The sequence below is a fragment of the Vicugna pacos genome, chromosome 8 (genome assembly GCF_048564905.1).
Source record: "Vicugna pacos chromosome 8, VicPac4, whole genome shotgun sequence".
NCBI lineage: Eukaryota > Metazoa > Chordata > Mammalia > Artiodactyla > Camelidae > Vicugna > Vicugna pacos.
Genome location: NC_132994.1, coordinates 56782709 through 56803397, shown reverse-complemented (window position 1 = coordinate 56803397; position 20689 = coordinate 56782709). Strand labels below are relative to the sequence as shown.

The 20689-nt window shown below is 40.4% G+C and overlaps 1 long non-coding RNA gene across 2 annotated transcripts in view; it reads right to left on the bottom strand.

The window, feature by feature from the left end:
- Nucleotides 1–274: 274 nt before the first annotated feature.
- Nucleotides 275–20689, bottom strand: part of LOC116281482 (uncharacterized) — a 98215-nt gene continuing 77800 nt past the window's right edge. For both annotated transcript variants that reach the window (XR_012075052.1, XR_012075051.1), the window contains 2 exons: nucleotides 10517–10635; nucleotides 275–2212 (listed from right to left, as the gene is read on the bottom strand). This is a non-coding gene — a long non-coding RNA (uncharacterized lncRNA). The remainder of the gene's footprint in view (nucleotides 2213–10516; nucleotides 10636–20689) is intronic.

Here is a 20689-nt window from a genome sequence, read left to right as displayed (position 1 = left end):
TAAAATAGATCCATTTAGTTAACCAGTACTTTATACATTTATAAATTTTCTAAAATGTGAGTACCCACTGAATAGCATTTTCTGCTGTGCTTCACTAGAGAATAAAAATTCCATTTTTGAAAAATTGTTTTTGTTTATTGGCCCTGTCCTCTGGCCTCAAAATTCTCTGACAAAACAAAACAATTGCCCTCAATAATAAAACATACATATTCAGAATTTGAAAACATATGACAATGAACAAATGACTGCATTTATACCTCTTAAATATAATAAAAATGTAATAATACCGTCACTAAGAATTTGCTATATGCCAGGGGCTGTGCTAAGCACATTATCTCTGTCACCTCTTTTAATTGTTATAACACTCCTGTATGTAAGTACTCTTGGTATTAGACCCATTTCATGCATAAATAACATAAGATGTAGAAGTAAAGCAAACACTGAAGCCCATCCCGATGGGCAGTGGTACGGCTGGGATTTTGGCTCCATTTCTGATTCTAGATCTGAGCTCTTGGCAGCCCAGCTATGCTAGTGATAAACTAGTGATCCTTAGCTTGTAGGAGGTTATGGATCACTCTGAGAATCTGATTAAAGTTATAGAAATCCTCCTCAGATGTACCCCACACATACACTCTTTCACTACATACAACTTCAGAGGGTCTGTAGACCTCCTTGAAGACCACCCAGAGTTTCCTTGGGGTCCATAAGCCCCAAATTATGAAGCTCCAATTTAAATATTTCCTTAAAGATCAACATATGGGAATTTGCTTATTGTCTGTTTGAGGAGCCGTGCTGTGCAAATTGAAGCATCCGTGAATGTGGAGAAAGAGTGATCTGAATACTTGAACACCAAAATGCCCTACCAACAGCCAGAGCAATGAGTCAGAGTGCAGGAGTCCTACCCTAAGGGTGTCTGTGTTAGGTTCCTCCAGTTACCGAAAAGAAATAAAGAAGGGGTGGTTGTTGTAAGGATACACCCTGGAGAAAAAAGCTCTCAGAAATAAGATCAGGAAGCATGGTTGGGCCAGACCTCTCTGAGCATGAACTTGGACCAGAAGATTGTGCAGATCTGAGACAGCCGTCCGGATCGCAGCAGCAGGAACACGTGGGCTTGACCCCCATGGGCTTTCTCTCCTTGTCCACTCTGTTCTCTTCTTCCTGACTTTTTACTCTTTACTCCAGATCAGATCGTGTATCTTATCCCTCAGGGATTCCTATGTGTAAGTATAATTTTTAAAAGTTTTTACAAACTCCACTTTCTGCCTCCTCATCACTTCAGGTGGCCATGACCATCCTGGTTCTAACCATAACTCAGGGCTCCTCTCTTGTGTGTTTTCAGCTACTCTTTCTACCACTGGAATGAACGGGATTGGTTGCCCCATTCTTTCAGTGTTTCCCAGTTCAAGAGCCTGATTGCAGTTAATGTTTTTTTTGCATGAGGTCATGCCACAGGTTTTTAACCAGCCTACAGTTTGGCTGTGCTTGTGACAGATGCCACCCGATCCAATCAGCTGCTGGTGGTAGCAAAGAGGATAGGCGACTCCTCTGGAAACAAACATGTCCCTACCTGGGCATGCTTTCCTTGTTAGAAGATGTGGTTGGGGAATTCCCTGTAGACAGGTACAGTGAGAAACTATTAGTACAGACCCTTGGGACAGGCTGGCTGTGGGAGACACCAGTGCAACTTTCCACACTTCGAACTCGGCCCACCTTCTATTGGGTCCTCTACACCATCAGGCGAACGTGTGTTTAGATAGGGATTTCAGCAATAGGAGCCCTCCCTCCCCATGAAAGGCCAGGAATTGGAGGAAACCTCTGGACCTGAGACCAGCCAGTCGTGCCCCTCAGTTGCATGCCACCCAGGAGACCTATGCCAAGAGATTTTTGTGCCAAGCCTCAAGACACACCATACTTCCTGATACATTTCACTGGCTACTCACTGAGCTTTTTAAGGAGGAAGGAGCTTAAAGGGCACTGTGACACACTCAGTTTAACAGAGTTACAGAGTTCGACAGAACTTTAAACACCATCTAAGCTACCCACATATGCTATGGAGAGGGAGGCTGAGCCCGAGAGGAGCTAAGTACTGAAAGAAAAGCACAGGAAGAACTGGCGATGGGGCCCCGATTTCTAGTCCACTTCACCCGGTATCATCCCTGGATGTGAGCCACACTGACCCTTCGTTCTCCTGCTGTCACTGAGTGCGACCATTCTGTAGCAAAACAGAAAAATTGAAAAGCCTATAAAACACCATCTCATGCTATAAAGATTCAATCCCAATTTGTATATAATCTATAGTTCTCTCTAACCAGAGATAGATGATTTATTAGAAATAATCCTAGATTAGAAGACTCACTGTGTCACTCCTCAACATGTGAATTAACCTCTATTTCTTCCCCTGAGAAATAGCAATTTATTATGCACTCATCATTTATCTAACGAACATTAACTGGATGTCTGCTATGTTCCAGGCTCTGAGTATAAAATGATGTTGAACAATTGTCTTGTTCCTCAAAGAGCTTTTATACTCTAGCAGGGGAATGTAAGAGAATTACACCCGAGGGATATGGAGGCAAATGAGGAAGGGGACAATGAACTCATGCCCTGGAAGGGAGTCAGGAAAAACTTGCCAAATGGACACATGAAATTCGAAGGCACAGGTATAGGAGGCATTAGCCAAGTAGGGACTAAGGCTGGACAGGCAGATGAAGGAGGGCACGCGGAGAAGATGTGTAGTATGATTGAAGTACAGTGTTCAAGGGGAAGACAGGGTGGGAATGTCAAGAGATGAGACTGGCAAGTAAACAGAGTCCTGCTAACAACTTCATGTACCATCCTCTATGTTTACCTATTGGTCATGAGTTACACAGCCAGGTTTTTATTTTAGAACAATTACTGTAACAGCGACATGGAGAATGTGTACCAAGAGCTTAAGACTGGAAGCAAGAAAACCAGTTAGGAGCTGCTGCAGTAATTTAGGACAGTGATGTTGGCAGCGGCAATGGGACCAGAGAGAAGTGGGCGTATCACAAACAATTTTGAAAGATATCATTTGAAGGGCTTGGATATTGATCATAGGCTGTGGGGAGTGAGGGATGTGAGGGGAGAGGGAGGAATAGAGGATGCAGTCACATTCCTCCTCACTTGGGTGGGGGGACCAGGCACTAGTAGGTTCGATTTGGGACACTGAGTAAGATTCTGGTTAAACAGGCAAGCATCAAGTTCCTGTAGAAAACTGGACAGTAGATCCAGAGTTCAACAGAGTTTGGCTGGGACTATAATCATCAGCACGTATAGATAAGTGGTACTCAAAACAGAAAGACAAAAGGGCTGTCAGAATGACCCAGGGAGCTTTTTCCAACTGCACATTCTACTCCCTTGAAATTCTCCAGTGCCTTTCCTCCCCACCCCACCTGCACTCCACTCCAATGCTTGAGCGTGTCAGCCATGAGTCAAGTAAATCATTACCACTAGTGTACGAAATGAAGCAGAGGAGAGCAGGAGACAACACCTCTTAAGGGCATGACATTTAAGAGATGGCTGAAAGAAAAGAGTGGCAATAGATCCTGAGGAACATCCAGGAAGATGGAAAGAAAATTATTAGCGTAAAGTCTTACAAAAGCCAGGAGAGGAGAGGATGTCGAAGAGGAGGACATGGCTAATCCTGTAGAGAGGTGATGTGAAAGAGACCCCAAAAGTGTTAACCCTCTCTGCTCTGCACACAGAGCTACGACAAAGACCAAATAAGGTCCTGTAGGTGTAGGTGCCTTCTAAAATACAAAATATTATACAACATGAGCAGTTTTTATTTTAATAACTCAAGAATTCAGTTCCCACGGACTCTAGGAGTCTCTCCCTGGACCCTCTAGGCCACCCTCCTGGGTTCCCTCAACACCAAGAAGGAAGGAAACACGTGCTTACGGGATGAATGAGCAGTTACTGCATCCCATGACTGTCTTCAACACAGAAAAGATCCAAATCCAGATTCTTTTTTTAATAGAATCCAATGTGCTTATTCCTTTTTCTTGGCATATTCTTATTTCTATTTTATTTTATGACCTCACAGTTTAAAAAACTAATCAGCTCCTTAACAGTTATGGGAAAAGATATATACATAATTATTTCCTATATAAAAAAAAATCACTTCCTATAGAAAAAGAAGATACATCAAAAATTGTTTTCCTTTTCCTCCTGTCTCCCTTTCTGCTGCTGGGCACCTCCTCGTATCTCTTCAGAGCTCATGTTTGTGGCCTGATTTCCAGCATGTTCATATCCAAATCAATCTGAACTAATTTTGCAAGTGAAATGTTTTGAGAGCTCACCCTAAGTGCTTTCCTAAATTCTAAACATTTAACATCTGCTTGGCTGGACTGAATTCCTAGTCTTATAAGTCTCCTCAAATCTACCAATTTGACTTGTCAAATTGAAATTTATCATTTCAAAATTTATATAATTTATAGTCCTTGATTACATTATCACTGGTGTTTTGTACTATTGATGTTTCTGTCAATTTTTTTTACATTTTTTATTGATTCATAATCATTTTACAGTGTTGTGTCAAATTCCAGTGTTCAGCACAATTTTTCAGTCATTCATGGACATATACACACTCATTGTCACATTTTTTTCTCTGTGATTTATCATAACATTTTGTGTATATTTCCCTGTGCTATACAGTGTAATCTTGTTTATCTATTCTACAATTTTGAAATCCCATTCTATCCCTTCCCACCCTCTACCTCCCCCCCCCCCCCGGTAACCACAAGTCTGTATTCTCTGTCCATGAGTCTATTTCTGTCCTGTATTTATGCTTTGTTTTTGTTTGTTTGTTTGTTTTTGTTTTTTAGATTCCACATATGAGCGATCTCATATGGTATTTTTCTTTCTCTTTCTGGCTTACTTCACTTAGAATGACATTCTCTAGGAGCATCCATGTTGCTGCAAATGGCATTATGTTGTCGGTTTTTATGGCTGAGTAGTACTCCATTGTATAAATATACCACATCTTCTTTATCCAGTCACCTGTTGATGGACATTTAGGTTGTTTCCATGTTTTGGCTATTGTTTTCCGTGTTTCCGTGTTTTGTACTATTGATGTTTCTGTCAATTTTTCTTACAGCCTCTTGTAAAATCATCATATCTAATTTACCAGGAGGTCATGTCTACTCTATTACCAGCTTTTGCAAACTTTTTCCTGAATCTGCTTCTAGCTCCAACGTACATTTTTAAAGATAATAAACTCAGGAAGTTTATCTTCCAGACTTGCAGATTTTCAGGGCATTTACATTTCAGAGTCCTAATTTTTATGAGCAGGTATTTTTACAAGGTGTTTCTAACTAGTCATCTATTCTTTATTTTCAGGTGCTTATCGTTTTTTCCTAGGCTGAGATGAGCTTTTCCCATACAGAGCGCTTCCGCCCTCCCCCTACCATACTCCTTAAGTACATACTCTCTCCTGCATTATCCCGGCCTTCCTCTTCCTCCTTTCATACCCTGCGAGGAGCAGTAAAGAGACCAGCCTCACCCTGCAACCTTTGGTCTGAGCCATCTACTGCTTTCAAAATCACTATCCACCCGTTTTCAACCTCGGGCCTGGATGACAGCAGACAGGAGAAGGGGAGCTGCTGATTGCTAAGCAAGCATCACAGTAACAAGGACAAGTTTAGGGGGCTGTGCCTCTGTGCCCACCCCACAACCCACAAAGATGGAATGAATTTCTGCTTCTTCCTGCAGACTTTGAGTTCAAGGCAGAAGATCAAAATAGCAGAGCTGCACATGCTTTGCCCAGATGACATATGGATACCTGTGAGTGTACTCCCAGCCCAGCAAAGGATCTATAAATACAAGAAGTACAAGGCATCAACATGGGTAGAGAGATAGATACCTATTAAAGTCACAGGAGCAAGCAGTTGAAAACCAGCCCTCTTTCGTGCTATGAGTTTATTCAGCACCCAGGACTTACAGGTCTTTAATCTCTTAACACAGCACCTGTAAGAGAGCTTACTTGGATAGAGTATTTCTGGACCAGTCAGCTAACGATCAAGAGCAAAGAGTTAACATAGATAGGGACATTGGGAGAATTATGGTCAACCCAATTTGTATCTATCACATCCTAAAATATCAGCTCCTACTTAAGAGAAAAATCTTTGTTGGTCACCCTCGCACAGCACCCTCCTAACTGATACGTGTTTTTCTAGCAAACTTCTTAAACACCCTTGTCCTTGGACAACAGTGAAGACAAAAACTGTTGAGCTGCTAGATTTCTCCCAGTCTTTGGGGAAATCAAAGGAAAACAAACAACTTGGAAAAATCATCAGTTAAAATTTGGTATGCAAGTAAGATAGGTGACCTCCTCACTGTGGGTATTTATAAAGTGGCGATAATTATATTTCTCTCTTAGAACTGTTGTGAAGATTGAATGACACAGCTAATGTAAAGCACAAAGCATATTACCTCGAAAGAGCTCAAAAACCATGAGCTGTAATTATGCACGCATGTATATTTGTTATCTTTAAGACGTATTGCTTAGCCAGGAAGTACACCAACAAGATCACCCTTACCTCAGTAGGTAGACAGCTAGGTTTTCATCGAATCTTTGTTCCTTCATGCTATGAATTAGAACATTAGAGTGTGTAGTCACCAAAGGTCCCTTGGTGTTGCTTAGGCTCCCTGTTGACTGGAACCCTGATTTCATACATCTGTCTGGGTCTTCAGCTCTCTCAAGGTCTCTGCTGCACCCTAGGTCCCCTCCCCTCTTCTATGGCTGATATTCAAAGGTCCACAATAAACAAACATTTTATTTGCTCCTAAATCTTATCGGAAGGCATCTTACCAACCTGAGGGAAACTACTCATCTGGCAGGGGCACTCTGACTGTGGAAAATTACTGATCCACTCCGAGCTATATAAAAATCCATTCGTAAAAATCCTAAGAAGAGCAAACACTTCCCCTGGCAAGTTCTCCAGCAGGGTCCTTGGCTGGGAGGAGCAGCCACCCTCTCTAGGCACCAACCAAAAGGCCGGTCCGGAGCGGTGACAAATCTGGAATCCTCTGGCAGACTCCAGGCCAGGGCCTACTGCACAAAGGGGGCCCTTCTTACTAGCTCAGCACTGAGTCTGAACGCACTGAGGCATTAGTTTTGGCTGTAAGGGAAAAGCCAATGTGGAAAATATAATCTGATGGACAGGATTTGAAATGAAAGACACAATACTGCCCAAGCTTCCAGGGCCTAAACCTTTACAGGGCAGAAGCATAAACCCTTTTTGGAAGTTGAGACCAGGACACAATGTGATACCTCAGCAGAAGCTCAAGAGTAGCAAGGGGTTTGAACATTGAAAGACTAACTCCAGTTTTCACACTGTGAATCACCAAAATCTAAATAAAGAGGAAAAGGTGTATCAGCCAGCATTTACCTTGCCGAGCCTGCACTGAAAAACTCTCCTGGTGCCTGCGGCACTCTCTCACAAAGATGAATAAGACAAGTCCTGGCCCTTGAGGAGTTTGTACCTGGTAGGGGAGGCTGGCAGGTAACTAAAATATAAGCCTTAGTACGAGAAGTGCCAAAAGCTGAACACAAGCAAGGAGCAGCAGGCGCAGATAGCTCTAATCTCCAGGGCTGCCATGAGCTTCCTCCCAGGAGCGGGGTCACCCCATCTGGGTCCTGGAAAGACAGCAGGACTTTGAGAGGAGGAGGGCTGTCCAGGCCGAGCGTAAACAGAGGCAGCTCAGAAAGGGAAGAACAGGGTGTGGCAAGGAACCGGGCTCAGCCTGGCCGGGGCAGCAGCTGAGCTGAGCGGGGGTGGGGGGCTGGGGATGGTCTGAACATCCAGGAAGACTGGCCTTGATTCCTTGGGCCTTTCAATCATTGCAGTTCTGCTTCTACAAGGAAAGGCTCTCCAATGGGTGTCAAGAATGAAACTGGAGTCAGGGAGAGAACTGAAATGTGTATCTTTGCATATGTATTTTTTTTCTTTTTTGCCACTTGAAGAAATAATCACACATGCAAATTGACAATTGGCCAGTAATGTATCCAGCCAGCACTTATTTTTGAGCATATATTTACACTCCACAGCAGCAACTCTCCACTGTAGGGGATCCTTCCATCCCTGCTGGACACATTCCATTAGACTGAGAGGCCAAAGGTGGCACCTCTGTGTCCAAGGGCACCCTGACAACCCTATGGAGTTCACTCTCCTCCAGTCCAAGGAGGCTCACGCCCTTCGCTGTACCCAGCTCACTGAGTGTGAAGTAGAGGGAGGTCTTTGATGTGATGAAAAAAGGTGATGTGATGAAGGTAATGAAAACAAAAAACCTACTGCTTTGTAGGGCCCTATCAGACCAGATCAGCTTTTGTCTTACAGATTTTCTCTCATGTGTTCATGACACATGGAAGACTAACCTTCAGTGCAAAAGGGTCATTATTATCACTGCCAGTGCACAAGTCCTCATAATTATTTTTTATTTTGTTTCTGTTCGGTTTTTGTTTGGTTTACTGGGTTTCCTCCATGTGTTTTTGATGCAAGTAAAATTTAAGGAATAATTCTATGGGGATGTTATTAAGTACTTAGCTTTTTTTTTTTAATGTCATAAAATCGCAATCCCATGCCTTGTTGCTAAAATGGAAACTATTTTGATGACAATTTAAACATGAAATATCCAGCAGAGACAAATCATGATTATTTATAAAAGGCTCTATCAAGAAATTATTTACTTCTTTGGGCAATTTCCACTTTGCTCATGATTTAAGTCTTAAGAGTACATTTACCTAGCTATTCACACAGAATTAATGGAGCTGTTTCTTACTATGTTTTTGATAGCACAGCATGTCGAATCTGACTCCCGACTTACTTTCCCTAGTTATTTGTAAGCTTTCCTCGCCTCTGTTTTATTTCTTTTGCAGAGCCGTTCTTCATTTCATTAGGGAGGCAACATGGGGAGGGTTAGATGTGGATTGTGAATGTTCTCTAATGCCGAAACCCTTGTCCTGGAGCAAGTGCTAATCACTCAGATTACAAGAATAAGAAGAGTAATTTGTACTTGTTGCCTGGAGAAGCTCTTGTCTAGGGATATCAAGTACTGTCCTTTCCCTCTGATGCAGAACAAAGACATGGGATCTTGATGGGACCTTTATACTTGCTCAAAGCGCCCCTGTTTTCCAAACTGACTTTGTCTCCTCAGTGTGGACTTCAGTGTGCTCTTACTAGCCATCAAATTAAGAGGGAAGCAGTTGACTATCAGATGGGCCATTGGCCGGAAACTATCTCTGTGGTGGTGATGGCAAAGAAAGTTCTGGCACAGCAGTCCAGAGTGAAGGAGAAATTTATGAGAGATGAAGCTCAAAGAGTATTCACTGTTTCTCCAGCACACTTGCATGTCAGGTGAGCATGGTTGATCATCTAATTCCCAAACCAGTAGACTTTTAAAGGGCAAACAGTCACACCACAACACTGAAAGAGATCAGCCTCAAGGCAGGCTATGTCACTTTCAGCCACCAGTTCAAATGAGCCTGTCTTGAAATGAACAGTGGTAAAGAGAATGTGTTTCCCAACACACCACACGTGAAGAGCCGACACCTTCATGACGCACCGCAAGCTGTTCATACTGTATGAAGTCCCAATGGGCAAATAAACCTGTCACATATAAATTTCATTCCCAAGAAAGCTTTATTACCGAACTTAGGATAAAAAGGTAGGGGAAAAAAAGATAGAAACTGACATTTTTCTGATTATGTTCTATCTAAATGTCAGGCACTTTCTCCATCACCCTTTTAAATCCCTAAAAAATTGTAAGAGGAACTTTTCCTCCATTTTACAGAAAAAAAGAATTTAAGTTTCATAAAAGTAAACTAAATAGGCCAAAGTCACACAGCTAATAAAACATCATGTCAGGGTCCAAACCCAAGACTCTCTTGTTTGAAAGCCCATCTTCCCTCCAAGGAACCACACTGCCTAAGTTTAATCTGTTGTATTTAATTAAATATATTAGATGTATATTCTAAAAAAGAGAAGAGGGTGGTAAAGACATGAAGCTAGAAATCTCCCAGTTTTTCACGTTACTGATAAGAGCAGTGTTCCAGATTACTGAGGATAGGGAATAAAAGAAACATCATTTATATTTGGTGTGTTAGGACACAGTACACAATCGTATCTTTACAACAGCAGAAGGAGGACACTTACCTACCTTAATATGTTTAGTATGTTCTGGTTGTACTAATACTGAAATTAGACTATGTGCGTTGAGCACGTAGCAATTGATGAAAAGGTACCCAAGAACTTTCCTAGAGAACCAATCTGGGAACAAAGCTTCACCATAAATTCCTAGAGCAGGAAGAAAAATGCCCTGTGCTGGGGCCGGGGGGGAACAATGCAAAATAATTCAGAGATAAAACTTTCACCTGTACAGCCTGTCAAATAATATACTCTGAACATGCACACAACTAAATTCCCCAGGGAGTGCAGGAAATCCTGTGTGTGTGTGTGTGTGTGTGTGTCCCATTTGTCCACTGAAGAAGACTTACCTATGTTACACCCAAGGATGTGACCCATTTCCAGAAGATGCAGTTGATGTTAAATCTCAGAAGGTAGGCAACAAGAGATTGGAGCAGAGTTTGATAATATTCACCGATATCATTAGAGCCTAGGGAATAAAAAAAAAAAAAAGATTGTGCACTTCACCAATTTTAGGCTGTGGGAAAAAATCCCTACACCACTATGGGCAGGGCAGTTCACAACCTCTGTAAGGAAATCTTGTGGCCTCTAAGGATAACCCTGGTATCAGGAACGACAGTGGTGACCATCAAACACATCTGTTCTCTCTACCTAAACAAATCACCATATAGGAAGTTCCCAATAAATAGCCAGGTTTGTTTTAAATATTTGGTTTGAAGTCAATTGTTTGAAATTTCTAACACTTTTTCCTACAGAGAAAAATGATGAAAATACTTCCAATAAAAGTCTGTAAAAGAATACTGAGAAAAAGTCAACACACCAAGCTTTGTAAAGAATCTTTTAACCTCGGTTTTCTCATCTGTAAAATGGGGATAAAAATACCCTCAATGTCCACTTCAGAGAAGTATTGAAAGGAAAATTTAGGAACTGTGTCATAGAGCAGCTACAAGGCATTTTAACATGAACTTATAACAATGTTAAACTATAGGATGAAATTAGCCTCAAAGAATACTCCAGTGATGCTGGTAATAGGAAAGAAAAAACTAAAGAATAAGAAATTGTAATGAGGGGAAATATCGGGGAGTATTCTGAATGCTGGAAGTAGAGGAAAAAGCAAAGGAGGAAGATGAAATATTCTTTTGTTTTTTACTCCTTGCTGCCATCACCTTGCTTAACACTTTAAACTTACTTATTGTCTTTATCATGTGTTGTCTGTCTCCTCTGCTAGACTGAACACTCCCTGAGTGCGGGGATGTTAGGTACTTCACTCACTGATGCACCCCAAGCACGTAGCACAGTTCCTGGCATGTCATAATGACTCAGTAAATATTCTCTGACAAGTGAATGTATCATGTGATAATGATGCAAGGTGCCCAGTGTACCATTCAAGAAAGACCGATGGAACAAATTTCTTTGGGCCATTTCCTTAACAAACATTCCGAGGGAAACCGGGCGACTGCATTCCTTCAGTCAGGGCTTTGTGATCACGAGGAATTTGGGATTGCTCTGGGCTTGGGCAGATCTTCAGGAGCTGGGTTTTGCTTTCTGAATGGTGGCCACATCACGTTTCATTGTGAATCTTTGCAGGGTGAGCAGTTCAGTCACCCCTTTTTCACCCCATCTGCTCCTCCTCCCCCTTGGGGAGGGCAAGCTAACTGTGCTGATAACAACCTCCTCTTTGCTCCTTAATTAGAGGAACACCCAACACCCCCACAGGTCTTCCTCTTTCTTCCCCTGGGCCTGTTGATGCATTTTTCTCAGCAGGCTCCCACCCATTTTCCTAGAACTGCTGCCTTTTATCAACAGCCACTGAACTGGGGGGTAGGGAGCTGGTTGCTGGGTGCAGCCCTCCTGACAGCTCAATGAAGGGAGGGAGCTGCTGCCCACCTCTCTTTTAAGGGTGGGAAGAGAAGCTCAGGGTTTGCCATGCAGGAGGAACCAATCTCTCTGGGATCCAGCTCCCCAGCCCTGCTGAAGAAATTTGTGTTCCAAAGCCCTGCTCCTAACCAACGTTTCTGATTTAACTCATAGGATTTTAAGCTATAAGAGACCTTAGAAAACAAATTCAGTCCCCTCATTTTAGAAATGAAGAAACTGAAGCCCAGAGAGGGAAACCTGACATGCCAAAGGGGGAGGCAGGGAGGCCTTTCCCACCTCAACCACAGCTTCCCTGCAGTGCAGGAGTGTCTGGGGAAAGTCAGACACACTTACTTCCTAAGAGTAAACACTAGCAGATTCACAGTGAAAGCACCAGCAAAAGGTTGCATGCATTTATAGAAATGAATCAGATTTTCATAATTTTTGAAATGCTTGTATCCAGATAAATCCAGTAGTAGATACTTGATTTATTTTTTAAAGGACTCTTTTTTTCAACAGGCTTTCCCAGCAGTTTGCTTTAAATAACCTGTTCTCCCTAATGTACGTGAAATGTGGTTTTCATTTCCACACTTTGCTGCTATAAGCTCAGTGCACAATATAGTTGTGTAAGATGTAACTGAACTCAAAGCTTCTTGATGTAATCATTATAACGAATGAATGTCTACTTCAAGAGATGTGACTAAGTTTTCTAAAATTCCCATAATGGGTTAATAAAGTTAGGCTCTGAGTGGGGAGGTTGTTGGGGGGAGGAAGTATAGCTGAAATAAAGCAAGGAGATAAACAACTCCAAAGAAACATTTTTGCAAAAATAGGTTTTACAAGTTGGTGTTGTTGACGGAATAGGAGTTGCTTATAAAGTCTGAATTGGCAGATTCAAGAAACCGAGAAAAAAAAATTCAGAATGTTCAGACAATAATATTCTAGAGCTGAAAGGCCATGAAGATGTGTTATCTAGCCCAACTATTTCAAAATGTGCTTAAGAAATCAAGAGCCCAGAACAGGGACTATCTTGCCCAAGGTCAGTGATGTCTGCTGCTTCCTAGTCAGATTCTCATTTTACCAGTTTTCACACACTGGGTGTAAAAAAAAGAAAGGAATAATAGGGTCAGACCAGAGAGGAGCATGGAATCTTCAGGAAGTATCATGAGTCCCACTCAACCAGTAGAGAAGCTCTCTCAAAATGTTTCTGTCAACTCTAGACAGTTCTGGCAAAAGAGTAAATGGATCTTTTAGGATCACGGGGCACAAAGTATAAGCAGAGTCTGGGTGAGCAAGCAGGCCTCACTGGAGGCAAATTGATTTCCAGGGATTGAGACCAGCCGGTGCCTGGACAGGGAGAGACTGCCCACGGGACTGAGTGGGAGGTTTGCCAAATCCCCTACCAGAGTCCTGAAGTACGTTCCTGACAGCCTTGCCTCTAAGTCAGGGTTCTAAACACGGAGACTTTGGTCAGTGAAGATATTTTTGTTTTCACAACTGGGGAGGGGTGGGGGTTCTTTTGGCGTCTAGTGCATAGAGGCCAGGGGTGCTGTGAAACGTCTCTCCATCCTACAAAAAAGTATCGGGCCTCAAAGGTCAGTAGTACCAAGGCCCAGAAGGCTTACTCTCCTGGTACCTGTCAACGAGTGTTCTGCTCAGGTTCAGTGTTACTTCACCACATGCTCCCTTCTAAACCCAAGAAATCAAGTAACAGTTCTAAGGACTCATCCCTCTCTCTCTTCAGATCTTTAGATTTTTACAGCCCCTTTCCACCCGCCCCCCCCCACAAAAAAACAGATGAGGAGGCAGAAGAACAGGAAGCAACAATTTAAATAAAAATACTTAGTGCTGAAAGTATATGCGTAGGAGAGACTATTTTCCATGTACTTATATTTTTCTTGCTCTTTGTTGTCGTTCCACCATCCTTGGTAAATTTGTTTTCATTTTAAGTGTTACAAGCAGTTATTATGTATTCCAGGCAGGGCTCCCAAGCTGTGACAATTTAAATGAGGGAGACTTTTTTTATAGGGAAAAAATGATAAAAGTATAAATGGTTTGTTGAAACACTGAAGAAAAGCTTACCTCAGAGAAAGAAATGCTTTTTTATGTCATCTTAATATTAATCCAAAATGAAAATGTCCTTCATTTCAAAAGGGTAAGATTTGGCAGGTATAAGATATAAGGGGGCAAGGATATGTCCCCTCCACATTTAGAATTGCGTGACTCCTGAAAAGACTTTGAAATAAATAGTGTATAAGAAGCTACAAGTAATTTTTAAAATGGCTTAAATCTTTTATATGTTCAACTCAAAGGAATAGAAAAGCTCACAATGGCAGCATAGAAAGGACTTTGGATAAAGGACCTGAAAACTTGGGTTCTGGTCCAGGGTTATTACCGTGGCCCACAACCTTGGGTAAATAGTGTACTCCTGTATATTAATTTACTCTATAATTAAATAATAATAATAATAATAATACTTGCCTTAGAGAACTCATAAGGTTGTTATGAGGCTCAAAAGATATGTAAATGCAAATGTCAGCATGTAGCCTCCCCACTATTTTCCACACAGTGTCATCACTATAACTCTTCTGTGCATGTGTCCAGAAAAGACAAAAACTGTAAATTCAAGAAGACATGCACACCCCAATATTCACAGCAGTACTATTTACAACAGCTAATACATGGAAGCAACCTAAGTGTCCATCAACAGATGAATGGATAAAGAAGATGCAGTGCGTTGTGTATGTATGTATGTATGTGTGTATATATATGGGGGAATACTACTCGGCCATGAAAAAGAATGAAAATGCCATTTGCAGCAGCATAGATGGATCTAGAGATTGTCATATTAAGTGAAGTAGGTCAGACAAGGAAAGACAAATATGCAATATCACATATGTGAAGTCTAGAAAAATAATACAAAGAATTTACTTACAAAATAGAAACAGACTTATGTTTATCAAAGAGGAAAGAAGGGTGATAAATTACGAGTATGGGATTAACAGATACACCCTACTGTATGTAAAATAGATAAGAAACAAGGATTTACTGTATAGCACAGGGAACTATATTCAATATCTTATGATAACCTATAGTGGAAAACAGTATGAAAAAATATATGTATCTATAACTGAATCATTTTGCTTATACCTGAAACTAACACAATACTGTAAATCAACTATACTTCTATATTAAAAAAAAAAGGTGAGGAACAACCACTGCTGGCAAACATTGTCAGTGTCAGATTTAAATCTATAAAAAAGGAGAACTTTTGATTGATTACTTCTTGCACACTTTCCAAATTCCTTTTTATAATTCCAAAAAAAAATGTTTCATGTAAGGCAAGGAATTATTGGAGTAGGGTCACTATAGCCCAAATAAATATATTTACAGAATAAAGTCCTGACAAGTGGGCATGCCCCTAAAACCAAAATATTGAAAAGTTAACTACCGAAGAGAATACTTGCTTTCTTGAAATTTCTGACAAGCTTGTGAATGTGTGAATTAGCAAGGTATGATTCTTACAGTTCTGAAGGGGTCAAGCAGTGGGATGTATTCACTTTGTAAAGTGGCTCTAAATCTCATTGGTTGTGTCACAGCATTAACATGAGTTGGGAATATGTCTTTGGTTTTCAGAGATTCAGTAGGGATGATACAAAGAAAAAGTTATTATTAAGGGAAAGAAAAAAAGCAGCACTAGATGATATGATAAAGGGACATATCCCAAAAGAGGGAAAGAGGTTTCTACAGCATTTGGAAGTTGTTATTTGCTTATGTGCCTTTGGTATGTTTAATGCAGAATTTTATGGAGGCAACAAAATGGTGGACAAAGGAAAACTAGAGGATGTAATTTATTTAGGCTCTCAAAGGGCTTTTGATGAAGTCCTACACACAAGACTGTAAAGGAAACTTTCTAACCACTGGGCAAGAGGCAAACAGCTGTCAATCACTGGTTAAAAGTGAGTGAAGAGAGAGGGAGAACGAAAGGATAAATAACCAGCTCTCAGCATGGAAGAGAGTTAATAGTGGGGTGTCAGCCGTTGGTACATGAGTGGTGTCCCCCAGGATGTTTATTAACACCCTTGAAAATGGACTAAATAATGAGGTGCTGAAATCTGCTGACTAAATAAAACTATTTTGGTTCCCTAAGTCTATACAGATGGATGTGAGAAACACAGAATCCAAACTCAGTAATTGGGCAAAACAGTGGCAGATGAAACTCAGAGCAGACAAGTGCAAAGTAATGCATGTTGGAAGTAGCAATTTAAATTACTCATCCACTCGGGTGAGTTCTGAATTAGCTCTAAACTTACAGGGAGAAGATTTAGGCTCATGGAAGACATCTTAATGAAGATGTACACATGATGCTCAGCAGAGTTTTAAAAAGAGAGAGAGAGAAAGCAAATACACTGTTAAATTGCTGTAAGAGTGAAAGAGAATATATTCCAGTGCCATTACAGAAATCAGTGGTGCACTCTTGTTCTACATTCAGTTAAAATCATCTCATTTCCAAAGGAAGATGGTAAAAAACAGAAAGAAACATCTGATAACACCCAGGAAACTCATTATAAGTAGTCAGAAAAGACAGGCACAATTTCAGGTGGGAAGTTTTTAAAGTTAGTAATTAGTTAATAATTTGAATGAAGGAAAGGTGGACATAAGGGGCATCGAGGTTTTCCATAAGGGTAAAAGCCTATACTAATATTTTTCAAACTTAGATAGTAGGCAGATCTGAAATTGTAAATGGCATCAAAAGTAAACAGACTTTTCTTCTGATGTGAGATACTGTGAGCTGAGCAGGGCCTCAGTTCTGCCTCAGGGGACCAACCCATTAATCACCTTTTTTCATTTGTTCTAAGATAGGAAATAAGAAAATGTATGTATTATAAAGTTTCATAAATACTGTTTCAAATATCACTTGCAAATGGTACATCTCTTCTTTCAAGCCCAGAAAAATGCACCAAGACTTCATACTGATATTGTGTATCAACTCCCAAGTAAATAAAGGCAAGCACAGGGAAAAGCCAACAGTTAAATCATTGTGTTCAGCTGACCTTGTAAAGTTCCTGGATACACAAATCACTGCCCACTCCTTTTTCCCTCTTCCCCAGGACGCAGTTTACCCCTGGATCTGCCCACCAGGAGCAGTAAGACTGTCCACCCTCTGCCCTCTCCCTCTCTCCAAGTGTTTAACTGAGATTGGCAACTGTGGTTACCAGGAGGTAATCAATCCCCAGGCTTCCAGAGATCAAGTGTCTGCTGACGGAGGTCAGAAAGAAATGCTCTCCCACAAGGTCCAAGTACTTTATAATTGACGCAGTGCTTGTTGAGAAAATGACATCCTCACACTCAAGCTAAGGATTGCACAACTGGGCAGGTGCATGGAGGGCAGGGGACGATGTGGGGGATGGTTACTGGCTGATTCCCTTCCTGAAGCATTTAGACTTCACCGGAAGATTGAGGCTGAGCTATTGGAGTCTTGGTGTTTCTTAGCCTATATTTACTGCGTGGAGGCAATTGATGTGGTATGGGACTTCAAAAGTACTTTTCCTTGTTTGTTTTTCTTTCTGAAATCCAATCCCTGAGCACTGTGGTAAACAAAAATAAACTAAGAATGACTAGCAATAAAACATGAGCAAGAACAAACCAAATATTAATGTAAAAATAGCATTAATAGAAGCTGAAAATTGAATCTCACCACAGAAGAGTCACAACATAGCATGTTTTTTTCAATCTTGCAAGTGGAGTGTAAGTATTCTGTAAGGGATCAGCTAACCCTTAAGAAATGATATATTTTTTCCTACAGGCATTTGAATGTTTAATAAAACATTTCAAGTCACATAGATGTTTTTCCCTTCAAATATGTAGACTCTTTCTAAAAAAAAGCATAAGGTAACATTTTCACAGCAATACTGCAAAGTATAAAAGACAGAGCATTTTGCTGAGTGTTGGCATAATGCAGGAGCATTATATCAAGTGGAAAGTTACTGGCATGGCTCAGTGTTTACATAAGTATCTTCACCTTTACACTCTTTGCACCAAAGTATTTTACAAGCTTCTTTTCAGAAGAAACACACACACACACAGCTGTTGAATAATTTGCTATTTTCAGGCTACATCTACTCATCATTTCTCTTCATTCTACCATGATACTGGTTGATATCAATGTTGCCATGACCACTCTACATGTCACTCTCCCCAAGTCCCCAGAGATCAACTATCGTTTGCGAACAGTGATATTTCTACTGTCATCCAAAAATACTAAACTTATACACACACATACAAACAGAGAGAGAGAGAGATTTATTCAGTCCCCTCAGTATCTGTCAACTAAAAGGGCAATTAAAATGCTTGTAAGGTAAACAACTCTTTCAAATAGATGGGCATTACTTATCTAAGACAGCAACTCTCCAGAATACAGCCCCAAAAGCAAAGTTTCTTAACAGCCAAAACAGATGTCAAAAATAAACGCACTTCCCTTTTAGATGAGCCCCTTAGGTTGTCCTTCAAAGCCAGTTTGCTTTTTTTTCTTTTAAGTTAATTAATGTCTGAATTACATAAGAATATTTTCTTAGGTTTAGATCATGCTTGCAATCTATGGATTAAAACTTACTTCATGAAAATGTGTTTTAAATAATTTTAACAGCTTTGTTGAGATATAATTTACATAGCATGCAATTCATTCATTTAAAGTACACCATTCAATATTTTTAGTACAGTCACAGATATGCACAACCATCACCACGATCTATTTTAGAACATTTTTGTCACCTCAGAAAGAGACCCTATAACATTTAGCCATCACTCCTGTATTCCCTTGTGCCTGTCCCTACCCTAGCCCTAAGTGATCACTAATTTACTTTCTGTCTTTATTGATTTAGCTGCTCTGGGCTTTCATATGAATGGATCATAGAATATATGGTCTTTGTGACTAGCTTCTTTCACTAAGCATAATATTTTCAAGGTTTATTCATATTGTAGCATGTATCAATACTTCATTCCTTTTTATGATCAAATAATATTTCTTTGTATGGATATACCATATTTTACTTAGCCACCTGTCAGTTGATGAACATTTAGGTTATCTCCACTTTGGGACTATAATGAATTAATGTTACTGTAAACATTCTCATACAAGCTTCTGTGTGGACATATGTTTTCATTTCTCTTGGATATATAACTAGAGTGGACTTGCTGGGTCATATGGTAGAGGTCTGTGGGTCTCTTTTTAATCATTTGACAAACTGCCAGACTGCTTTCTGAAGTAGCTGCAGCACTTTGCATTCCTACCAAGTGTATGAGGGTCCCAATTTCTCCATGTCCTTGTCAACACTTGTTACTATTGGATGTTTGGATTGTAGCCATTCTGATGCATATGAAGTAATATCTCATTATGGTTTTGATTTGCATTTCCCTGAGGATTAATGACGTCAAGCATTTTTTCATATGCTCATTGGCCATTTTTGTATCTTCCTAGGAGAAATATCAATTCCTATCCTTTGTAAGGAGTCCCCATTTTTAAATGCGGAGCCAGCTTACTTTTACATTTCATGTTATTTTAATAGCTAATATTTCAGCTAAGAAATATTGAGAAATAATAAATAAGTTGAAAGGAGCTATTAGAGCTAGCTAACATGATATAACAAGAGAAGAAAAACTATTTTTAAAAAGCAAACCTAAAATCTCAAAAAGCAGAGAACATTCTCCAATTGTACAGGACGGAGATGACAGTTTCAATGAGTCCCAACCGAATTTCTCCATTACAATATGAAAAAAATGACTGAAATTTACTGTGATTACCTTAAATTCTCTTTATAGGCTCATTTTTAATTCTATATGGACTATTTACAAAGGCTAGCAGGTTTATAACATATTTTGGAGCTGTGGCGAAGGGGAATTAATACTTGCCATCAACTGTGTGCTCTTAAATCCTTAACAACCAACTCTCCAGGGAGAAGGAAAGGTCTGATTTGTACATCCACCATAATTGACTTCAAGCTACCAACCAGCATAAGAACTTCCTGAAATTTTAATAATCATCTCACAAGCCAGTAGTTGGCTTGGACACAGCATGGTTTGATGTGTGGCTGATATAAATTAGGCACCATGTTAGTCTCTTTATATACATTATAACCTCATTTACTGCTTTCAACAATCTTTAAGAAGAAAAAAGTGTCCCTCCCCAAAGTAAACTGAGGCTCAGAAAGGTTTTATAAACTTGCCAGGGAGACACAGCTAGGAAGTGCCATTCTGGTCTTTTCAAAGTCTGTTCTTCCTAGTACACTAAACTGATCTCTCATTTTTAAAAGTTAATCAAAAACAAATTTTAAATTGGGTTAAAAGGCACTGCTGAAGGAGAGTAATCGTTATTTTGAAAGTTTACTCATCAGGAACACCACAGGCCTTGACATCCACGGGCAGGTGAGGTTAATGCACAGGTATTTAGAATCAAAATAGGCTAGCTGCAGCTTCACCGGAGACAAATGGACAGGGGCCTGTCCAGTGATAAGCCCAAAGCTAAGCAAGAATTTTGCAAACAAATCTTCCTAGCATCTGAAGAGGTGTAGAAAGTGGCTCCAAGTAATCTAGAGAGAATCCTTTCTAGCTTCGCATTCAGTGGTAGTTGCTGCCAAGACCAACCCCTGCCACGGCTGGGCACGGGACTC